Genomic DNA, 22,056 nt, shown 5'->3' with positions numbered 1-22,056 from the left:
TATCAGCCATTTGAATTGGAGAGCGTGACGGCAGTATCTAAGGGAGTAACAACATAGTCTTCAGAAAAGATAGTGCTACCAGTTGATGCAGATAGAACCACAGTTGTACTTGCCCAAGGACCAGCTCCACCACACATAACCCAGACTCTCACAGATTGTACCCCTACCCAGTTGGACAGAGAACCAGCTACACCCCTTTTAACCCCAACCCCGACAGATAGTAACCCAGTTCCAGTTGACACAACACCGTCTCCACCACAGAGCACCCAAACACGAGCGGTTAGTAAGGGAACTGCAGTGCCCAAAGCACGAGGACCACCACTCCGAATCCCAACTCAATGCTTAAAGGAGAAGAAGATTTGTACTCAGGTCAGGTTTTGTAGCTATGGTTCATACTCCTTTGCTCTTGCATTACTGTATTTACTCATACCAACTATTTTCAAATTTGAAGGATGGAATTGAAACTCCAATGGCGCAACAGGTATGTTTTAAACCTGTTTCTTTAACTGGTTTGCTGTTGTAACCTGCTCTATGTTGATTTTAGTTTCAATTGAATAAACAGTTATGTTCTCATGTCATGCACATTACAAGTGTTGTTATTGCTCTATAGTTAGCCACACTTATATTCTATCTATTCTGCTTTGTCTTGAACAAATATTATTTGAACTGTGTCTCTATCTTGATTTGTCAACAAAAACTAGAATGATATAGACCATAAAGTGACCATGGCACATAGATATATGTTTGTTTCATGCTGTTATCCTGTCCACTTTACTACTGAACTCATTTACCAAAATGAGTTTCATATACAACATGGTAAACATGTGATGTGTCTGCTTGTTTCTCTTTTAGAATGCGGACAAAATATTGGAGAACAGTACCGTGTTATCCAATGGTAAAGGAAGTAATGCAGATAAGGTTCAAGATAGTGAGACATCCCTGTTGGTCTCCAAGAAAGCTGATAAAAACTATCTTGACGGCAGTGAGGGAACCCAAAAGTCCTGTCTTGATGTAGTGTTCGAGTTACTAGCCACTACTGCTAGCACAAGCTATTCGAACTCGCTGCCTGGATCAGTTCGTCTTCTTGAGTCTCAACTTCAAGTTGAAAGACATCGATCAGATGTGCTGCGACAGGAAGCTGAAGGAATGAGGAAGTCCCTGCAGAATTCAGATGCATATTTTCTGGTGCAACAACAAGCGCTGGAGGATTTAAGCGCCAAACAAGAGAAAGTTAATAAGCTTGCTAAGCATCTTGCCAGCATTATGGGTACCCAAGATATTGTTTCTTGAGATCTTATGAAGTGGTTTCAGTTCTGGGTTTGTTTTGCTGCGGCATTTATTTGTGCTGGTCGCCAACTTTGACAACCAGTGTATATGATATGCTGCTTTGTTCCCTATATTTGCATTGGTGGCGAACTTTGATGCCTAGTGGATGTAATATGTGTAATAGCCGTGATAGCCTAGCATAAGTTGCTTGCTTATTTATTTCCTTGTTGTCTTGTTTATTTGTTTGCTTGTAGTCAGTGTAGTTCTTTTTAAAACTAGGCCACAATAACCATGGGCTGATATTTACTGTAGTGACACTGGGCCTCCTACGGGCCATAGAAACAGTGGGCCTTCTACGGGCCGTAGAAACAATGGGCCTTCTATGGGCCGTAGAAACAATGGGCCTTCTACGGGCCGTATCATCAGTGGGCCTTATACGGGCCGTATGACCATAACGGGCCATCGTTAATAGGCCGTATTTGATGACGCTATGAAAACGGCCCAACGTATTAACGGACCACAAACGGGCCGATGTAACCACGGTTGAATTTGGCCCACAAGCAGAAAATGACAGTAACGGGTTGTATGTAAACTAATGCTGGAAATGAGCCCAAGAATAAATGGGCTCTGAGAAGGCAGAAAGATAACATTTGCTGGAAACGGCCGAACTGAATAACAGGCCCTTAATGGGTATAAAGTGATATACTGTTCATTACAGGCCAGTTTCACCATGGGCCGTTAGTGGGTGTAAAGTGATACATTGTTCATTGCAGGCCAGTTTCACCACGGGCCGTTAATAGGCCAAGAGTTACATAGGGACTCATATGGGCCGAAAGACGTCATGGGCCATACATGGGCCAGACGTGAAAATGGGCTGGAATCATATTGGATGGCCCAGATGATGCTACTGGGCCTAATTCGGATAGGGCGTAACGGGCCTTGGGTTATTGGGCTGTAAATGGGCTATATGCGAATAGGCCGTTAACAGGCTTTCCATGGGCCGGCCCGCCACCTTTTGACCAAGTCAAACGGGCTGGCCTTTTCACAGGAATGGGCCTCTGTTGGGCCGTGACACGTGTCGACGTATCATAGGCGCCTTCTGTCCAATGAGTGGATGACATCTGACCCAACGATGAGCCGACACGTGTTTCCTGCAGCCAATGATGATTTTACACGTGGAAAATCCCCATTGGTCGGGGCTGTTAACGGGTTATCGGATCCAAAACCCGACCCGATAGCTTAACGACGTTCCGTTACGGTGGATGCCACGTGTCGGTCACCCTTGACGAAAGCACTTCTGTGACGCGCGATTTATCGTCATGGAAGTGGACACTTCCGTGATGATAATTTTGGTAATGTCATGGAACACTTCTACGACAGCACAGGTATGACTATCTTGATTCTGTCATAAATTTGTCATGGATGTACATGCATGACAAAAAACACGACCTACTGTGAAAAACATTTATCATCACGGAAGTGTATTTTTTTTGTAGTGCAAGATGCAAACACTTGGATTTGTTCCTTCTAAGTCAGACACATCATTATTTATTTATAACAGATCCAATACATGCATATTTGTTCTCATCTATGTTGATGATATCATTGTGACTAGCTCATCTGATGAAGCAATCAGAGGACTCTTAAAAGACTTGAGTGCAGATTTTGCGTTAAAGGATCTTGGAGACTTGCACTATTTCCTTGGGATTGAGGTAAAGAAGCATCAGGATGGACGTCATCTCTCTCAAGCAAAGTATGCAGCAGATCTGGTTAAAAAGGCAGGACTACAAGGTTGTAAACCCTCACTCACTCCATTATCCAGCTCAGAAAAATTGTCTCTTGCAGAAGGTAAACCCTTGAGTCAGGAAGATAGCACAAAATATAGAAGTCTAGTAGGAGCTCTTCAGTATCTAACTCTTACCAGGCCTGATCTTTCCTTTGCTATTAACAAAGTCTGCCAGTTTTTGCATGCACCTACCAATGTTCTCTTGACAGCTGCCAAGCGCATAGTCAGACATGTTAAACATACTCTAAGTATAGGTCTGAATTTCGGCAAGTCATCCTCTACTCTTGTCAGTGCCTTTTCTGACTCCGATTGGGTAGGCTGCCTGGATGACAGGCGCTCAACAGGTGGCTTTGCAGTATTTTTTGGACCTAACTTAATATCATGGTGTGCACGCAAACAGGCTACCGTATCCAGGTCAAGCACTGAGGCAGAGTACAAAGCATTAGCAAATGCTACAGCTGAAATCATATGGGTTCAGTCTATGTTGAAAGAGCTTGGTGTGAAGAGCAAACAAGCTCCATGCTTGTGGTGTGACAACCTTGGTGCTACTTATCTTTCTGCTAATCATGTATTCCATGCTAGGACAAAGCACATAGAGATAGACTTTCATTTTGTCAGAGAGAGAGTTGCTCAAAAGCAACTTGACATTCGATTTGTGCATTCAAAGGATCAGATTGCAGATGGATTCACAAAGCCTTTGCCCACAAGGAGTTTTGAAGACTTCAAGCATAATCTCAACTTAATGAAGTTGTGATTAAGGGAGGGTATTAAACGTGTTATGATGCACCGCACCTGGAGGTAGTTAGGATAGATAGAGATATGTTATTTCTTTCTCTCCAAGTTCTATCTTCTCCTTGAATATTTCCCTCTCTCATGTTTAATCTAAACCGCATTGTATGCGCTATGTGGGAGGTGCGCCCCACTATATTAACACGAACCCATCGGCCTCAACAGGCTAAGACGTTTCCAGCTATCGCACAGGAACAACTTTATGATGAGCACTCACACACCGCAGCACCACAAACATGTGTAGAAAAAAGATATAACTAATTTAGCTGATACTCAGTATAATCGATCATGTACTTCCATATATATATGGTCTAGATAAGAGGTGTGCATACATGGCCAAACAGGCACAACTTCCTCGTTCAATCATGCTTACACGCCTACTCTGAGACCTCAAGAACAGCATCAAGTGTCAGCATGTTGCTGGACAAGATTGGCAACCAAATCAATTAGCTGCCATCATCACACCGCAAACATGTGTAGACACAAAATAAAATCACTAATTTATAATCACGTCCAGCAGCACAAGAGAACTACAAGCTTATCCATGCACGACGATCACAACCGAATCTCCCCTTCCTCTAAATCTTCTTGGAAGCTTTGATGCTGGTGCTGCTTCAGGTCGTCGTCGTCAAACTTGTCCTTGCGGAAGAGTCCCATCCTTCGCAACAAGTTGTCGGCCTCGCCGTGTTGTACTGATCAATGCCGAGGGCCTTCACATCCTCGTCTAGGGTCTCGTTGAACATTGCCATCCTCTCCGTCTCGAGCACTTCCTGACGGGCCTTCTCCCTCGCCCGGGACGTCGCCTCCTTTCGCCGCCTTTCCAAAATCTCATTGGCACGGGCGATAAGGTCGCGTGTTGGAGGCATACTGTTGGCGGCATGCTCTGTGGGAGCTGGACTGTCGACGCTCTGGTGAGAAGAATCAGAAACCGAACCGATGCTGTCGCTGATGGTTGGATCTTCGCCAAGCTTCTTGAGCGGTGAGGTGTCGCCGCAGATGTCCATGTAGTCCTCATCCTCTTTGACGAGCTGCACGGGTGTCGGCCTGACCGGCAAAGGGGAGACGCTGCCGACGATGTCAACGTCTTCGTCCTCCTCTTGGCCCATCATCTTCTTTTTGTGTTGATGCGTCGACAGATTCGTCCTGTCTCGAACGAATTTGTCCAGCTGCTTCTGTATCTCAACAAGGGTCGCGTCTTGGACGGCGTGCATCTCGATCTCGATGTGATCATCGTAGATGCCGCGGCGGCTGTGCTTCTTTAATAGCTCCAGGATATGAGCAGGGAGCACATGAGATTCAGATAACTTGGCTAGCTTCGTGAGGTCCGCGTAGAGTTGGTTCCGCTCCTTGGACGTCATCTTCTTCACGGGAATGGCATGGGACGCCTTCCTCTTCTTGGCTGGCGGCTCCTCGGCTGGACGACTGTCCTTGACGCGCACGCGGGGAGCCGACGGGGACGAGGCGGGAAGCACGGCGGCCGCCTCGTCGAGGAGGCGGCGGACCGCGACGAGCTCTGACTGGAACCGCTGGTGAAGGATCTCCAGCGGGCGCTTCCGGCTAGACATGATGCTGAAGGGCTCCCTGCGGGCAATCTCCATGGGAACAGCGGACGCTGATCGCTGGGGTAAGAGCCGGAAGATGACAGAGGATGCGGTGGAGGAGAGGAGAGGATGGGAAAGATTGGAAGGACGCCGGAGAAGACACAGGGCAAGGCCATTTAACTAATGAAGTGATCCATGATGGGATCGAAGCCGTGTTTATCTGTGATCCGTGAAGAAATAGGAATGCAATCCGAGTCAGTACAAGCTTTGGATTTGGTTGCTTGCATCTCAAGCTTAGCTTGTTCATCAGGGCCATGGCTTCATTTTTTCCACCAGTTCGTCCTGCTCGTTGTCTCTCTCCGACAACTTTCAGGATGAGGAACCGAGTACTCTCTCGTCGCGGTGTTCGGCTCCGCTCCTACTCTGCTCACCGCTGTCTCTCTAACATCTGGTTTTGTGAAGTCAGCTCGTTTGGCTCCCAGTTATTCTTTACAATGCTTTCTAAAAAACCCTATCCACTACAATTCATTTAATTCTACAATCATATGGAAGAAATTCTAAGTACTTTATCGTCTTATACTTGAGACGAGTAGCGACAACTTTACTTTGCAGTTTCTAAATACTGTCTCTGGTGGCGTAGATTTCGACTGGTATTGTCTCCCACCAAGGGGAAGATCCGGCGGGATCTTACCTGGGGTCAAGTGCGAAACACTAGAAGTGGTGAATGTCGTACTCGGGGACTTTCATCAAATTATAGGTGCGCTCGAAAGTAGATGGTTTCAGATGGGCATTAGTTGCCGTATATGGGTCGGCGCAGCCGGAGTTTAAACCGGATTTCCTCGCGGACCTCGTGAGTGTTTGCGAGGATGAGAGATTACCTATATTGGTAGGAGGCGATTTTAACATGATCAGGAGGACAGAGGAGAAAAATAACAACAACTTCGACGGAAAATGATCATTCATGTTTAACACCAGCTATAATAAAGTCTTGACCTGAGGGAGATTGATCTCACTGAAAGGCAATACACTTGGGCGAACAATTTGCAGAATCCAACTTACGAGAAGTTGGATTGAGTCCAGTGTAGAGTGAGAACATAAGTTTCCTCTGGTAATTGTACAAGCGTTACAGAGGGGAATTTTGGACCACACTCCTTTACTTGTTGACTCAGGGGATGCGACCCATGTAGGCAACAAGAATGTCTTTTCTTTCGAACTATCATATGGTTTGAGAGAGAGAGCGCTTCATAGACCTTTTAGCCCGGGAATGGGTTAAGGAGACCAGAGGACATTCGAACATATGAAGGTGACGACCTAAATGGACGGCGTCCATTTTTTCCGACTGTGACCCATTTCAGGCCCAAATTTGGGCACGGTATGAGTCCGCGCGGACACAAAGCGGACGCACGCGGCGCTCTCCGTGTCCTCCCCCTGGTCCGCTCGTCAGTCTTGAAGGTAATATGCCCTAGAGGCAATAATAAAGTTGTTATTTTATATTTTCTTATTCATGATAAATGTTTATTATTCATGCTAGAATTGTATTGATCAGAAACCTAAATACATGTGTGAATACATAGACAAACACTGTGTCCTTAGTAAGCCTCTACTTGACTACCTCGTTGATCAAAGATGATTAAGGTTTCCTGACCATGGACATGAGTTGTCATTTGATAACGGGATCACATCATTAGGAGAATGATGTGATGGACAAGACCCATCCGTTAGCTTAGCATATTGATTGTTCAGTTTTATTGCTATTGATTTCTTCATGTCAAATACATATTCCTTTGACTATGAGATTATGCAAATCGCGGATACCAGAGGAATGCCTTATGTGCTATCAAACGTCACAACGTAACTGGGTGATGATAAAGATGCTCTATGGGTATCTCCGAAGGTGTTTGTTGGGTTGGCATAGATCGAGATTAGGATTTGTCACTCCGAGTATCGGAGAGGTATCTCTGGGCCCTCTTGGTAATACACATCATAAGCTTGCAAGCAAACGACTAAGGAGTGTTGGGAAACGTAGCATGCAATTTCAAAAAATTTCCTATGCTCACGCAAGATCTATCTAGGAAATGCATAACAACGAGAGGGGGAGAGTGTGTCCACGTACCCTCATAGACCGAAAGCGGAAGCGTTTAACAACGCGGTTGATGTAGTCGAACTTCTTCTCGTTTCGAATGATCACGCACCTAACGTACGACACCTTCGAGTTCTGCACACGTTCAGCTCGATGACGTCCCTCGAACTCTTGATCCAGCAAAGTGTCGAGGGATAGTTCCATCAGCACGACGACATGGTGACGGTGATGGTGAAGTGATCCGTGCAGGGCTTCGCCTAAGCACTACGTGAATATGACCGGAGGCGTAAACTGTGGAGGAGGGCGCCGCACACGGCTAGGAATCAATGTTGTGTGTTCTAGCGGTGCCCCCCACATATATATAGGTGGGAGAGGGAGAGGGGCAGCAAGGGGCTCCCCAAGTACGAGGGATCCTACTTGGGCGCCTCCTCCAAGTCGGCCTCCCCCCTTTCATATGCATTGAGGGTGAAGGAAAGAGAGAGGGGGGAGGAAAGGGGGAGGCCGAATCCTCCCCTTTCCTTCTCCCTTCACTCCTTTCCTTTCTCCCTTATTTCGGCCTATAGGGGGCGCACCAGCCCCTTAGGGGCTGGTCTGTCCCTCTCTTGGCCCATTAGGCCCATATAGTTTGCCGGGGGTTGCCCGAAACCCCTTCCGGTGACCCGATACGTACTCGGTACCCCCGGAACACTTCCGGTGTCCGAATACTATCGTCCTATATATGAATCTTTACCTCTCAACCATTTCGAGACTCCTCGTCATGTCCGTGATCTCATCCGGAACTCCGAACAATATTCGGTCACCAAATCACATAACTCATACAATACAAAATCGTCATCGAACGTTAAGCGTGCGGACCCTACGGGTTCGAGAACTATGTAGACATGATCGAGACACCTCTCCGGTCAATAACTAACAGTGGAACCTGGATGCTCATATTGGTTCCTACATATTCTACGAAGATCTTTATCGGTCAAACCGTAATGACAACATACGTTATTCCCTTTGTCATCGGTATGTTACTTGCCCGAGATTCGATTGTCGGTATCTTCATACCTAGTTCAATCTCGTTACCGGCAAGTCTCCTTACTCATTTCGTAATACATCATCCCGTAACTAACTCATTAGTCACGTTGCTTGCAAGGCTTATTATGATGTGCATTACCGAGGGGGCCCAGAGATACCTCTCCGATAGTTGGAGTGACAAATCCTAATCTCGATCTATGCCAACCCAACAAACACCTTCGGAGATACCTGTAGAGCATCTTTATAATCACCCAGTTACGTTGTGACGTTTGATAGCACACAAGGTATTCCTCCGGTATCCGGGAGTTGCATAATCTCATAGTCAAAGGAATATGTATATGATATGAAGAAAGCTATAGCAATAAAACTAAACGATCATACTGCTAAGCTAACGGATGGGTCTTGACCATCACATCATTCTCCTGATGTGATCCCGTTCATCAAATGACAACACATGTCTATGGTTAGGAAACTTAACCATCTTTGATTAACGAGCTAGTCTAGTAGAGGCTTACTAGGGACACGGTGTTTTGTCTATGTATCCACACATGTATCAAGTTTCCGGTTAATACAATTCTACCATGAATAATAAAAATTTATCATGATATAAGGAAATATAAAATAACAACTTTATTATTGCCTCTAGGGCATATTTCCTTCAGTCTCCCACTTGCACTAGAGTCAATAATCTAGTTCACATCGCCATGTGATTTAACATCATTAGTTCACATCTTTATGTGATTAACACCCATAGTTCACATCGCCATGTGATCAACACCCAAACAATTACCTCATCAAGTTCTACTTTCCTCCCACTCACTTCTTTCTAGAGAAACTTCTTCTCTAGAAATAATCCATTCTTAGCAACAAAGATCTTGCCTTCGGATTTGTGATAGAAGGTGTACCCAACATTTTCTTTTGGGTATCCTATGAAGATGCACTTCTTCGATTTGGGTTCGAGCTTATCAGGCTGAAGCGTTTTGACATAAGTTTCGCAACCCCAAAATTTAAGAACCAACAACTTAGGTTTCTTGCCAAACCATAGTTCATACGGTGTCGTCTCAACAGATTTAGATGGTGCCCTATTTAACGTGAATGCAACTGTCTCTAATGCATAACCCCAAAACGATAGCGGTAAATTGGTAAGAGACATCATAGATCGCACCATATCTAATAAAGTACGGCTACGATGTTCGGACACACCATTTCGCTGTGGTGTTCCAGTGGCGTGAGTTGTGAAACCATTCCACATTGTTTTAAATGAAGGCCAAACTCGTAACTCAAATATTCGCCTCTGCGATCAGACCGTAGAAACTTTATTTTCTTGTTACTATGATTCTCCACTTCACTCTGAAATTCTTTGAACTTTTCAAATGTTTCAGACTTGTGTTTCATCAAGTAGATATACCCATATCTTCTCAAATCATTTGTGAAGGTCAGAAAATAACGATACCTGCCGCGAGCCTCAACACTCATCGGACCGCATACATCAGTATGCATTATTTCCAATAAGTCAGTGGCTCGCTCCATTGTTCTGGAGAATGGAGTTTTAGTCATCTTGCCCAAGAGGCATGGTTCGCAAGCATCAAATGATTCATAATCAAGTGATTCAAAAAGTCCATCCACATGGAGTTTCTTCATGCACTTTACACCAATACGACCTAAACAGCAGTGCCACAAATATGTTGCACTATCATTATCAACTTTGCATCTTTTGGCATCAATATTATGAATATTTGTATCATTACGATCGAGATTCAATAAACCATTCACATTGGGTGTATGACCATAGAAGGTTTTATTCATGTAAACATAACAACAATTATTCTCTGACTTAAATGAATAACTGTATTAATTGCAATGAACATGATCAAATCATATTTATGCTCAACGCAAACACCAAATAACATTTAATTAGGTTCAACACTAATCCCGAAGGTAGAGGGAGTGTGCGATGGTGATCTTATCAAACTTGGAATCACTTCCAACACACATCGTCACCTTGCCCTTAACTAGTCTCTGTTCATTTTGCAACTCCTGTTTTTAGTTACTAATCCTAGCAACTGAACCGGTATCAAATACCCAGGGGTTACTATGAACACTACTAAAGTACACATCAATAACATGTATATCAAATATACCTTTGTTCACTTTGCCATCCTTCTTATCTGCCAAGTATTTGGGGTAGTTCCGCTTCCAGTGACCATTCCCTTTGAAGTAGAAGCACTCAGTTTCAGGCTTAGGTCTAGTTTTGGGCTTCTTCAGGGGAGTGGCAACTTGTTTGCCATTCTTCTTATAGTTCCCTTTCTTTCCCTTAAGCATTTTCTTGAAACTAGTGGTCTTGTTAACCATCAACACTGGATGCTTTTTCTTGATTTCTACCTTCGCTGATTTCAGCATCGCGAAGAACTCGGGAATCGTTTTCGTCATCCCTTGCATATTATAGTTCATCACGGAGTTCTAGTAGCTTGGTGATAGTGACTAGAGAACTCTGTCAATCACTATTTTATCTGGAAGATTAACTCCCACTTGATTCAAGTGATTGTAGTACCCAGACATTCTGAGCACATGCTCATAAGCTGAGCTATTCTCCTCCATCTTGTAGGAAAAGTACTTGTCAGAGGCCTCATACCTCTTGACACGGGCATGGGACTGAAATACCAATTTAATCTCCTGGAACATCTCATATGCTCCATGGCGTTCAAAAGTTTTTGAAGTCCCAGTTCTAAGTCGTAAAGCATGGTGCACTAAACTATCAATTAGTCATCATACCGAGCTTTGTCAAACTTTCATAACGTCTGCATCTGCTCCTGCAATAGGTCTGTCACCTAGCGGTGCATCAAGGACATAATTCTTCTGTGCAGCAATGAGGATAATACTCAGATCACAGACCCAGTCCGCATCATTGCTACTATCATCTTTCAACTTATTTTTCTCTAGGAACATATCAAAAACATAGGGGAGCTACAATGTGAGCTATTGATCTACAACATAGGTATGCAAATACTATCAGGACTACGTTCACAATAAATTAAGTTCAATTAATCATATTACTTAAGAACTCCCACTTAGATAGACATCCCTCGAGTCATCTAAATGATCACGTGATCCATATAACCTAAACCATGTCCGATCATCACGTGAGATGGAGTAGTCTTCAATGGTGAACATCTCTATGTTGATCATATCTACTATATGATTCACGTTCGACCTTTCGGTCTCCAGTGTTCCGAGGCCATGTCTGTACATGCTAGGCTTGTCAAGTTTAACCCGAGTATTCCGCATGTGCAAAAACTGTCTTGCACCCGTTGTATGTGAACGTAGAGCTTATCACACCCGATCATCACATGGTGTCTCGGCACAACGAACTGTCGCAACGGTGCATACTCAGGGAGAACACTTATACCTTGAAATTTTTAGCAAGGGATCATCATATAATGCTACCGCCGTACTAAGCAAAATAAGATGCATAAAAGATAAACATCACATGCAATCAAAATATGTGACATGCTATGTCCATCATCATCTTGTGCCTTTGATCTCCATCTCCAAAGCACCATCATGATCTCCATCGTCACCGGCTTGACACCTTGATATCCATCGTAGCGTTGTGTCGTCTCGCCAACTATTGCTTCTACAACTATCGCTAACGCATAGTGATAAACTAAAGCAATTACATGGCATTTGCATTTCATGCAATAAAACGACAACCATAAGGCTCCTGCTAGTTGCCAATAGCTTTTACAAAACATGATCATCTCATACAACTATGTATATCACATCATGTCTTGACCATATCACATCACAACATGCCCTGCAGAAACAAGTTAGACGTCCTCTACTTTGTTGTTGCAAGTTTTACGTGGCTGCTATGGGCTTCTAGCAGGAACTGTTCTTACCTACGCATCAAAACCACAACGGTGTTTCATCAAGTTTGCTGTTTTAACCTTCAACAAGGACCGGCCGCAGTCAAATTCGATTCAACTGGAGTTGGAGAAATAGACACCCACCAGCCACCTTTATGCAAAACTAGTTGCATGTCTGTCAGTGGAACCGGTCTCATGAACATGGTCATGTAAGGTTGGTCCGGGCCGCTTCATCCAACAATACTGCCGAATCAAAGTAAGACATTGGTGGTAAGGAGTATGACGATCACCGCCCACAACTCTTTGTGTTCTACTCATGCATATCATCTACGCATAGACCTGGCTCGGATGCCATTGTTGGGAAACGTAGCATGCAATTTCAAAAAAAATCCTACGGTCACGCAAGATCTATCTAGGAGATGCATAGCAAAGAGAGGGGAGAGTATGTCCATGTACCCTCGTAGACCGAAAGCGGAAGCGTTTAACAACACGGTTGATGTAGTCGAACTTCTTCTCATTCCGACCGATCAAGCACCGAACGTACGGCACCTCTGAGTTATGCACACGTTCAACTCGATGACGTCCCTCGAACTCTTGATCTAGCAAAGTGTCGAGGGACAGTTCCGTCAGCATGACGGCATGGTGACGGTGATGGTGAAGTGATCCGCGCAGGGCTTCGCCTAAGCACTACGTGAATATGACCGGAGGCGTAAACTGTGGAGGGGGCGCCGCACACGGCTAGGAATCAATGTTGTGTGTTCTAGCGGTGCCCCCCACATATATATAGGTGGGAGAGGGAGAGGGGCAGCAAGGGGCGCCCCAAGTAGGAGGGATCCTACTTGGGCGCCTCCTCCAAGTCGGCCTCCCCCCTTCCATATGCATTGAGGGGGGAAGGAAAGAGAGGGGGAGCGGAAGGAAAGGGGGAGGCCGAATTCTCCCCTTTCCTTCTTCCTTCCCTCCTGTCCTTTCTCCCTTATTTTGGCCTATAGGGGGCGCACCAGCCCCTTAGGGGCTGGTCTGTCCCTCTCTTGCCCCATTAGGCCCATATAGTTTGCCGGGGGTTGCCCGGAACCCCTACCGGTGACTCGATACGTACTCGGTACCCCCGGAACACTTCCGGTGTACGAATACTATCGTCCTATATATGAATATTTACCTGTCGACCATTTCGAGACTCCTCGTCATGTCCGTGATCTCATCCGGGACTCGAAACAACATTCGGTCACTTCACCATCACCGTCACCGTGTCGTCATGCTGACGGAACTCATCTACTACCTCGACACCTTGCTGGATCAAGAAGGTGAGGGACGTCACCGAGCTGAGCATGTGTAGAACTCGGAGGTGTCGTACGTTCGGTAATCGGTCGGAGCTAGAAGAAGTTCGACTACATCAACCGCATTGTCAAACGCTTCCACTTACGGTCTACGAGGGTATGTAGACAAACTCCTCCCCTCGTTGCTATGCATCTCCATGGATAGATCATTGCGTGTGCGTAGATTTTTTTTGCTTTCCATGCAACGATTCCCAACAGTGGCATCATGAGCCAGGTCTATGCGTAGATGATATGCACGAGTAGAACACAAAGAGTTGTGGGCGGTGATAGTCATACTGCTTACCACCAACATCTTATTTGATTTGGACGTATTGTGGGATGAAGTGGCCCGGACCAACCTTACATGTCCACGTACATGAGACCGGTTCCACCGACAGACATGCATTGCATAAAGGTGGCTGGCGGGTGTCTGTTTCTCCTACTTTAGTTGAATCAAGTTTGACTGCGGCCGGTCCTTGAAGAAGGTTAAAACAACAAACTTGACGAAACACCGTTGTGGTTTGATGCGTAGGTAAGAACGGTTCTTGCTAGAAGCCCATAGCAGCCACGTAAAACTTGCAACAACAAAGTAGAGGACATCTAACTTGTTTTTGCAGGGCATGTTGTGATGTGATATGGTCAAGACATGATGTGATATACGTTATTGTATGTGATGATCATGTGTTGTAAAAGTTATCGGCAACTGGCAGGAGCCTTATGGTTGTCTCTTTATTGTATGAAATGCAAACGTCATGCAATTGCTTTACTTTATCACTATGCCTTAGCGATAGTTGTAGAAGCAATAGTTGGCGAGACGACCACGACGCAACGATGGAGATCAAGGTGTCGAGCCGGTGACAATGGAGATCATGACGATGCTTTGGAGATGGAGATCAAAGCACAAGATGATGATGGCCATATCATGTCACATATTTTGGTTGTATGTGATGTTTATCTTTTATGCATCTTATTTTGCTTAGTATGGCGGAAGCCTTATAAGATGATCCCGTAACTAAAATTTCAAGGTATAAGTGTTCTCCCTGAGTATGCTCCGTTGCAACAGTTCGTCGTGTTGAGAAACCACGCAATGATCGGGTGTGATAGACTCTACGTTCACATACAACGAGTGCAAGATAGTTTTGCACATGCGGAATACTCGGGTTAAACTTGACGAGCCTTCAATGTACAGGCATGGTCTCGGAACACTAGAGACCGAAAGGTCAAACGTGAATCATATAGTAGATATGATCAACCTTGTGACGCCCCCGATTCAATCGTACACTAATCATGCACGCAAACGTGTACGATCAAGATCAGGGACTCACGGGAAGATATCACAACACAACTCTAAAACATAAATAAGTCATACAAGCACCATAATACAAGCCAGGGGCCTCGAGGGCTCGAATACAAGTGCTCGATCATAGACGAGTCAGCGGAAGCAACAATATCTGAGTACAGACATAAGTTAAACAAGTTTGCCTTAAGAAGGCTAGCACAAACTGGGATACAGATCGAAAGAGGCGCAGGCCTCCTGCAAGGGATCCTCCTAAACTACTCCTGGTCGTCATCAGTGGCCTGAACATAGTAGTAGGTACCTCCGGTGTAGTAGGAGTCGTCGTCGGCGGTGGCGTCTGGCTCTTGGGCTCCAGCATCTGGTTGCGACAACTAGGTAGAAAGGAAAGAGGGAAAAGAGGGAGAAAAGCAACCGTGAGTACTCATCCAAAGTACTCGCAAGCAAGGAGCTACACTACATATGCATGGTTATATGTGTAAAGGGCCATATCGGTGGACTGAACGGTAGAATGCCAGACTAAGGGGGGTAGCTAGTCCTGTCGAAGACTACGCTTCTGGCAGCCTCCATCTTGCAGCATGTAGAAGAGAGTAGATTGAAGTCCTCCAAGTAGCATCGCATAGCATAATCCTACCCGGCGATCCCCTCGTCGTCGCCCTGTTAGAGAGCGATCACCGGGTTGTATCTGGCACTTGGAAGGGTGTATTTTATTAAGTATCCAGTTCTAGTTGTCATAAGGTCAAGGTACAACTCTGGGTCGTCCTTTTACCGAGGGACACGGCTATTCGAATAGATAAACTTCCCTGCAGGGGTGCACCACATAACCCAACACGCTCGATCCCATTTGGCCGGACACACTTTTCTGGGTCATGCCTGGCCGCGGAAGATCAACACGTCGCAGCCCCACCTAGGCTCAATAGAGAGGTCAACACGCCGGTCTAAATCCTATGCGCGCACGGGTCTAGGCCCATCGCCCATTGCACACCTGCACGTTGCGTACGCGGCCGAAAGCAGACCTAGCCTAGCAGGCGTTCCAGTCCAATCCGGCGCGCGCCGCTCCGTCGCTGACGTCAAGAAGAGCTTCGGCTGATACCACGACGTCGAGTGCCCATAACTGTTCCCGCGTAGTTGGTTAGTGCGTATAGACCAAATGGCCAGACTCAGATCAAATACCAAGATCTCGTTAAGCGTGTTAAGTATCCGCGAACGCCGACCAGGGCCAGGCCCACCTCTCTCCTAGGTGGTCTCAACCTGCCCAGTCGCTCCGCCATAAAGTAACAGTCGGGGCCCGTTAGGAACCCAGGCCCACCTCTACCGGGATGGAGCCACCTGTCCTTTCAGCCCCCTCATCAGAATCACTTGCGGGTACTCAACGAGCCGACCCGACTTTAGTCACCACATGTGTCATGTATATAAAGTATATAGTATATACCCGTGATCACCTCCCGAAGTGATCACGGCCCAGTAGTATAGCATGGCAGACGGACAAGAGTGTAGGGCCACTGAGGGAACACTAGCATCCTATACTAAGCAGTAGGATAGCAGGTAAGGGTAACAACTGTAGCAACAATGACAGGCTATGCAGCAGAATAGGTTAACCGAAAGCAGTAACATGCTACACTCTTCTAATGCAAGCAGTATAGAGAAGAGTAGGCGATATCTGGTGATCAAGGGGGGGCTTGCCTAGTTGCTCTGGCAAGGAGGGGTCGTCAACAACGTAGTCGGTCGAGGCACCAGTAGCGGCGTCGGTCTCGTAGTCTACCGGAGAGAAGAGGGGGGAAGAAATAGTAAATACAATGCAAACATAAGCATGAAAATGCATGACATGACAATGAGCGTTGTTAGGGGTGCCCAATTGCGGTAGTAGGTGATACCGGCGAAGGGGGGAAACATCCGGGAAAGTATCCCCGGTGTTTCGCGTTTTCGGACAGATGAACCGGAGGGGGAAAGTTGCGTGTTTGCTATGCTAGGGATGTGTGGCGGACAAACGGGCTGCGTATCCGGATTCGTCTCGTCGTTCTGAGCAACTTTCACGTACAAAGTATTTCGATCCGAGCTACGGTTTATTTTATATTAATTTTTAAAGATCTAATTCATTTTTAGAATTAACAGAATTAATTTAATTAGAAAATGTAATTATGATGTCATCATGATGTCAGGGTGATGGCAGCAGTCAGCTAGTCAGTTGACCTAGTCAAACCGACGTGTGGGTCCCACTGTCATAGACTGTTTACCTAAACAAGTAATTAAAGTTAATTACAGGGTTAATTAGATTAATTAACAGGATCAATTAAGTTAATTAATTATCTTAATTAATTAATTAATTATATTGTTTTTATTTCATTTTTGTTTTCTTTTGTTTCCTTGAAAAAAATACAGGGGCATGGGCCCCTGTGGTCAGTGGCACAAGGCCAAGCACACACGGGTGCACGCGCGCACACGCGTGGAGCGAGCCGGCGGCCAGCGGCGAGCTCGCCCGGGAGCAGCCAGTGGCATGGTTCGCGGTAGTAGGCAGCATCACGGCAGGGGGCGCGGCGCGGTCGCGGTCGGGGCAGGGAGGGTGCGTGACCAAGGGGCTCACGGGCACGAGGATGGCGACGCAAGCTCGCCGGAGCTCGCGGGGCACCGGACGGCGGGTACGGCGGAGGCGCGGGCGAGAGGAGCTCGGCGCGGACGTGGCCTGGGTGGTGTTCAGCGCGAGTGGGGACGGGATGAGCGTGGCGACCGCGACGACGGGCAGGGGAAAGGGGAGGACGAACGGGTCTTCACCAGCGTTGATGGGGAGAGGGAGCGGCGAGGCACGACGTGGTCCGGCGAGGAGGAGGATGGGGACGAGTAGGCGACGGAGAGGACGACGGGGAGGCTGTCCGGCGATGGCGTCCGGCGAGGTGGCAATCCGGGTGGCGCTGGCGTTGGGGTCGTGGCGGCGCTGGTAGGAAGCAGAGGCGCCAGGAGGCCGGTCAGGGAGGACGGTAGAGGAGGCGGTGTGGGGAGGCGACGAGGAGGCGCCGGCGGAGACGGGCGGCGCCAGCCGGCGACGGGGCATAGGGGTGAGGCGGCGGGGTCGGGGTGCCGTTTCCCCCTATCCAGATCGGGGGAAGCGAGGGAGATGCGCAGGGGTGGGACGAGTGGGGCAGTGGGGCTAGGGTTAGGGGGTAGCGGGGGGGTTAGTAGGGGAGGTGGACCGGGGTGGGCCGGCCCGTTCGGGCGGCTGAGGCCAGCTGGGCCACTTGGCCCAGCAGGGGGGTCCTGTTCTCTTTTCCTTTTTTTTGGTTTGCTCGTTTTCCTTTTCTTTCTTTTTTTTCAATTTCTTTTCTGTTTATTTTTACCTTTGTTTTACAAATTATAAATCTAGCCCCTAAGTTAGTACTAATACTTATGACACTGCCATAATTGATTTGGCAACCTAAACAATTAGTTTATATTTGTTTAGTATTTAAAAGACATTTAAATATTAGTTTTACTACCGTTTTTTTTATTAATTTAGCGCCTTTAACTGCTTTATAAAAAGATGTTTTCTCCACCAATAATTACCTACGCATTATTTGTCACCTCTCGAACATTTTAGTTTTATGTTTGCCTTGATTTTCAAATTTGAATTTGGATCGGGTTCGAACTAACATGAGATTAACAACAGTAACCGAGGTGAAGTGGCATCATTAGCGTGGAATTACTGTAGCTTAATTATCCGGGCGTCACAATTCTCCTCCACTACAAGAAATCTCGTCCCGAGATTTAAGGGGTGTGTAAGGGGGAAAGATCTGGTTATGAAATTCTAACGAAACTTCTCGGACTTGGTTTCCCTTCTCAAAGAGGTCAATCCATTACGTGGATGTCTTCATTACTCTGCTTCAGGTCATCATGATGAAGTCGGCATCCTTTCTTCGGGAACTCCATCGTACTTACGAAAGAATGAAGGGTGGGCATTCCGGGAGAACGGACCTTCGTAAGGTTGACTATCTGGTCGATAACATCGGGGAAGGTGGCGGAAAGTAACTCTCTAATTGCAACTTAAGAAATTATCGAGAGCAAAGTAAGAAGGTACAAAAATAGAAGTTTCAAGCGCATAGGCAATCGTTCGTTGCCTGAAACGAAGTGTTGAAGGGGTTTAGAGCAATGTGAATAAGCATTGCATCTGATACGAGTATAGATCACTAGGCCGGTGGCCCGTGAATTACATACAAAGTCAAGCGCGAGGAATAACTCTGACAACAAGGTGTATAGGAGAGTCAGGTTTTGATCCTGTGGAATTGTGGGTTATGGGCCCACCATGTGGGTTAAAAGTAGGAGGAACGGTGACATCTTGCACGGTCATGATAGCAAGGCATGTCAGAGGGTAGCCTGTCGATTATGTCGGCAACAACATCGGTACCAAGGGCGAGGGATGAAGAGAACCATTTTCCTGCTCGTTGAAACGAGGCGGACCAGTAGGCAAAGTTCTCGTCCATCGGCGGTTACCGAAATGTCATCAACAAAAGTAACGGGGTCTTACTGACAGGGTTGTACACTGAGGTGTTCACATAAGCAGGGAATTAATACTGCTTAGATCAAAGTGATCACCAGAAAGGTTAAAGAAAACAATGGAAAGGAAAAGGTGTTTATCAGCTTAACAGAACAATGGAAAGGAAAATGTGTTTAAACACATATTTCAGGGGTATTTCCTTCCCAAGGACAAACAGAGCATGATATCCCTGGCAGGATATAAAGTAGAAAACCCTTCAGGAAAGGGGAGAGAAATTTCATGACATTACCCATACAGCGGTGTTTGAATAATTGAGCAAGAATCATTTAGCATTGGGCTTCAAATATTCTTGTAAAAAAATCAGAGTACCACAGACATGCTTCGAGATAGCATTGACATGGTCTTCAAGCAAAGGTTGGACTTGGATATACAAAGGATTCATCAGGAACAACTTATAGAATAAGTCTTACAATTTCCTCATGGAAGAATGGTTAACCTTGCTAACATGGAAACTATAACAATAGGTCCTCCGGTCAAGTGTGCTAGGCATGACATCACCTTACGGGGTCATATAAAGACCAATGTTATAACTCTTGAAAATATGCTCCAACCATCATAGCTGACCGAGATTCAGATCTGATCAGTGTTAGGAAACCTCAGACTCAGGATGCTTGAGAAGAAAAGGTGCTAGACAAATTGACGGGATGATACTGTAAGATTCTCAGGAAATGAACTATGAAGTGATTTCCGTTAACAAGAGTTCATCATTAACCCAAGGAGAGGACAAGGAGGTGGCTGATGGGCTAAGGACAATTCATCGTGATTTCCAAAAGATGGATTTCCACAATTATGTGAACAAGGAGATAACATTTGTCGGATCGAATGATATAATGATGTATGTTCGAGGAAAACATACACAATTAAACATTGGTTGAAAGGTGCGCCCGAAATATGGGCATAGGTAGCCTGATCAATTGTTAGAATGGTGATTTAACAACTGATAGGCTAAAATGAACTATTGATCATTAACTTCAAAGCAATAGGGTTACAAGAAGTACTGAATCCAAACAGCGTCGTTCACTTGTTGATACCCCGGTTGGAATCAACATGAGAACCAAGAAAGAATGGTGATGGTGAGAAGTATCATCATACCGAGAATTTCTAAGAGGTGGAGCAATCCCCACAACATTCTCGACAGAAAAGAAAGTAATACTTCAAGGCACAACACAACACTAGCTGGAGAGCAAGTTGTATTCATAATGTGGACAAGTTCGCGATGAAAGGAAGTCAAGGGTGTTGTCGATGATAATAAAAATTATCGAGGGATAAGGATGGTATTTCTCATCATGAATTCGATTGATATCCTGTAAGAGCTCAGAATGTTGATGATGATCACGACACAATTGTCGAGAGATTTCATGAAGATGTAATCAATCGGTGATGACATCAAGTCAAAGGAATGATGAAGCGAAAGGTTATTGGAACCACGAGTACGACACAAACTCGAAATCAAGCTTGCTGTTCAAGGACAAATGGTATGACGAGGAAGATCGACTGTAAGATTAGCTCACCATCGAAATTTGTGCTCCGAGAAGAAGGACCCGTTAGCACAATTAAAATTTAGCACGATAATGATATAGCCAATCAGGCTAGGAATGACGTGATCGAGTACAAACTCGCAAGTAAAGAAGATTACTAAGAGTTGTTTAATCGCGACGCGGACTCGATTCAGTTATCGATGTCCTTGAGTGTTTAATAACTCGAAGCCCGTGAAAAACTGTAATCAGTGAGAATGTAGTACTTGATTGAAGAACTCATAAGAAGTTATGCAGTTCCAAGATAATCTCGGGATACCATGGGGGTAATACTCGACGACGAATCAAGGTAGAGGTTGGACTGGGGTATTGCTCTGCAAAAGACAAGTGCTTAAACTTGCACGAGAAATGGTATTTAAAGGAGAACATGGTCGGAACCACGATTGCAAAAGGATCAATACACAGATACTAGACGATATCATATCAAGGAAATAGTTATTATTACAAGAAGCTTCTATGATAGGATCTACATCGTGTCCATGGGCATGAACACAAAGTTCAAGGTCAACCCCCACTTCTCCAATGCATACCCTTTCATTCACTTCTCATTTTTCGAAGAAGTTGTAATGTTTAAATTTTATCTAGCAAAACTCCAGAAGAGTATGACTCGTGATAGCTCTCGGGTTTACCCGGATCTGGAAAGGCATAGGTTCAACCCTTAGGGTCATATTGGGAACATATACCACAACCTTCAATAGTAAATAACACAAGCTCGATAGTAGAGCATGGGTGACAAAAGGAGAGGATACAATTTACTAAAGGCATTATGTATCAGGGAAAGAACTTCCAAAGTGATTGAATATGAAGGACGTTGTCGGATAAAATCCAACAAGGTTCTGATGGTCCATAAAGGATCTGATGTGAGTATCGGCACACAACCAGAGGTAGAATCAATGCAAAGACCTTGGATTATAGAAACAACTAAGTAACTTAGAGCTCAATTGAAAAGGAATTATGATTTACAAAGCGAAGGATCAGAAACAGACGCTCTGATCAAGGATGGATAAGTTCAATAGACATAGGGGCAAAATCGACGACAAT

The sequence above is a fragment of the Triticum aestivum genome, chromosome 7D (assembly GCF_018294505.1).
Source record: "Triticum aestivum cultivar Chinese Spring chromosome 7D, IWGSC CS RefSeq v2.1, whole genome shotgun sequence".
Lineage (NCBI taxonomy): Eukaryota > Viridiplantae > Streptophyta > Magnoliopsida > Poales > Poaceae > Triticum > Triticum aestivum.
The sequence above is the reverse complement of the archived record's forward strand: the minus strand, read 5'-3'. Positions refer to the sequence as shown.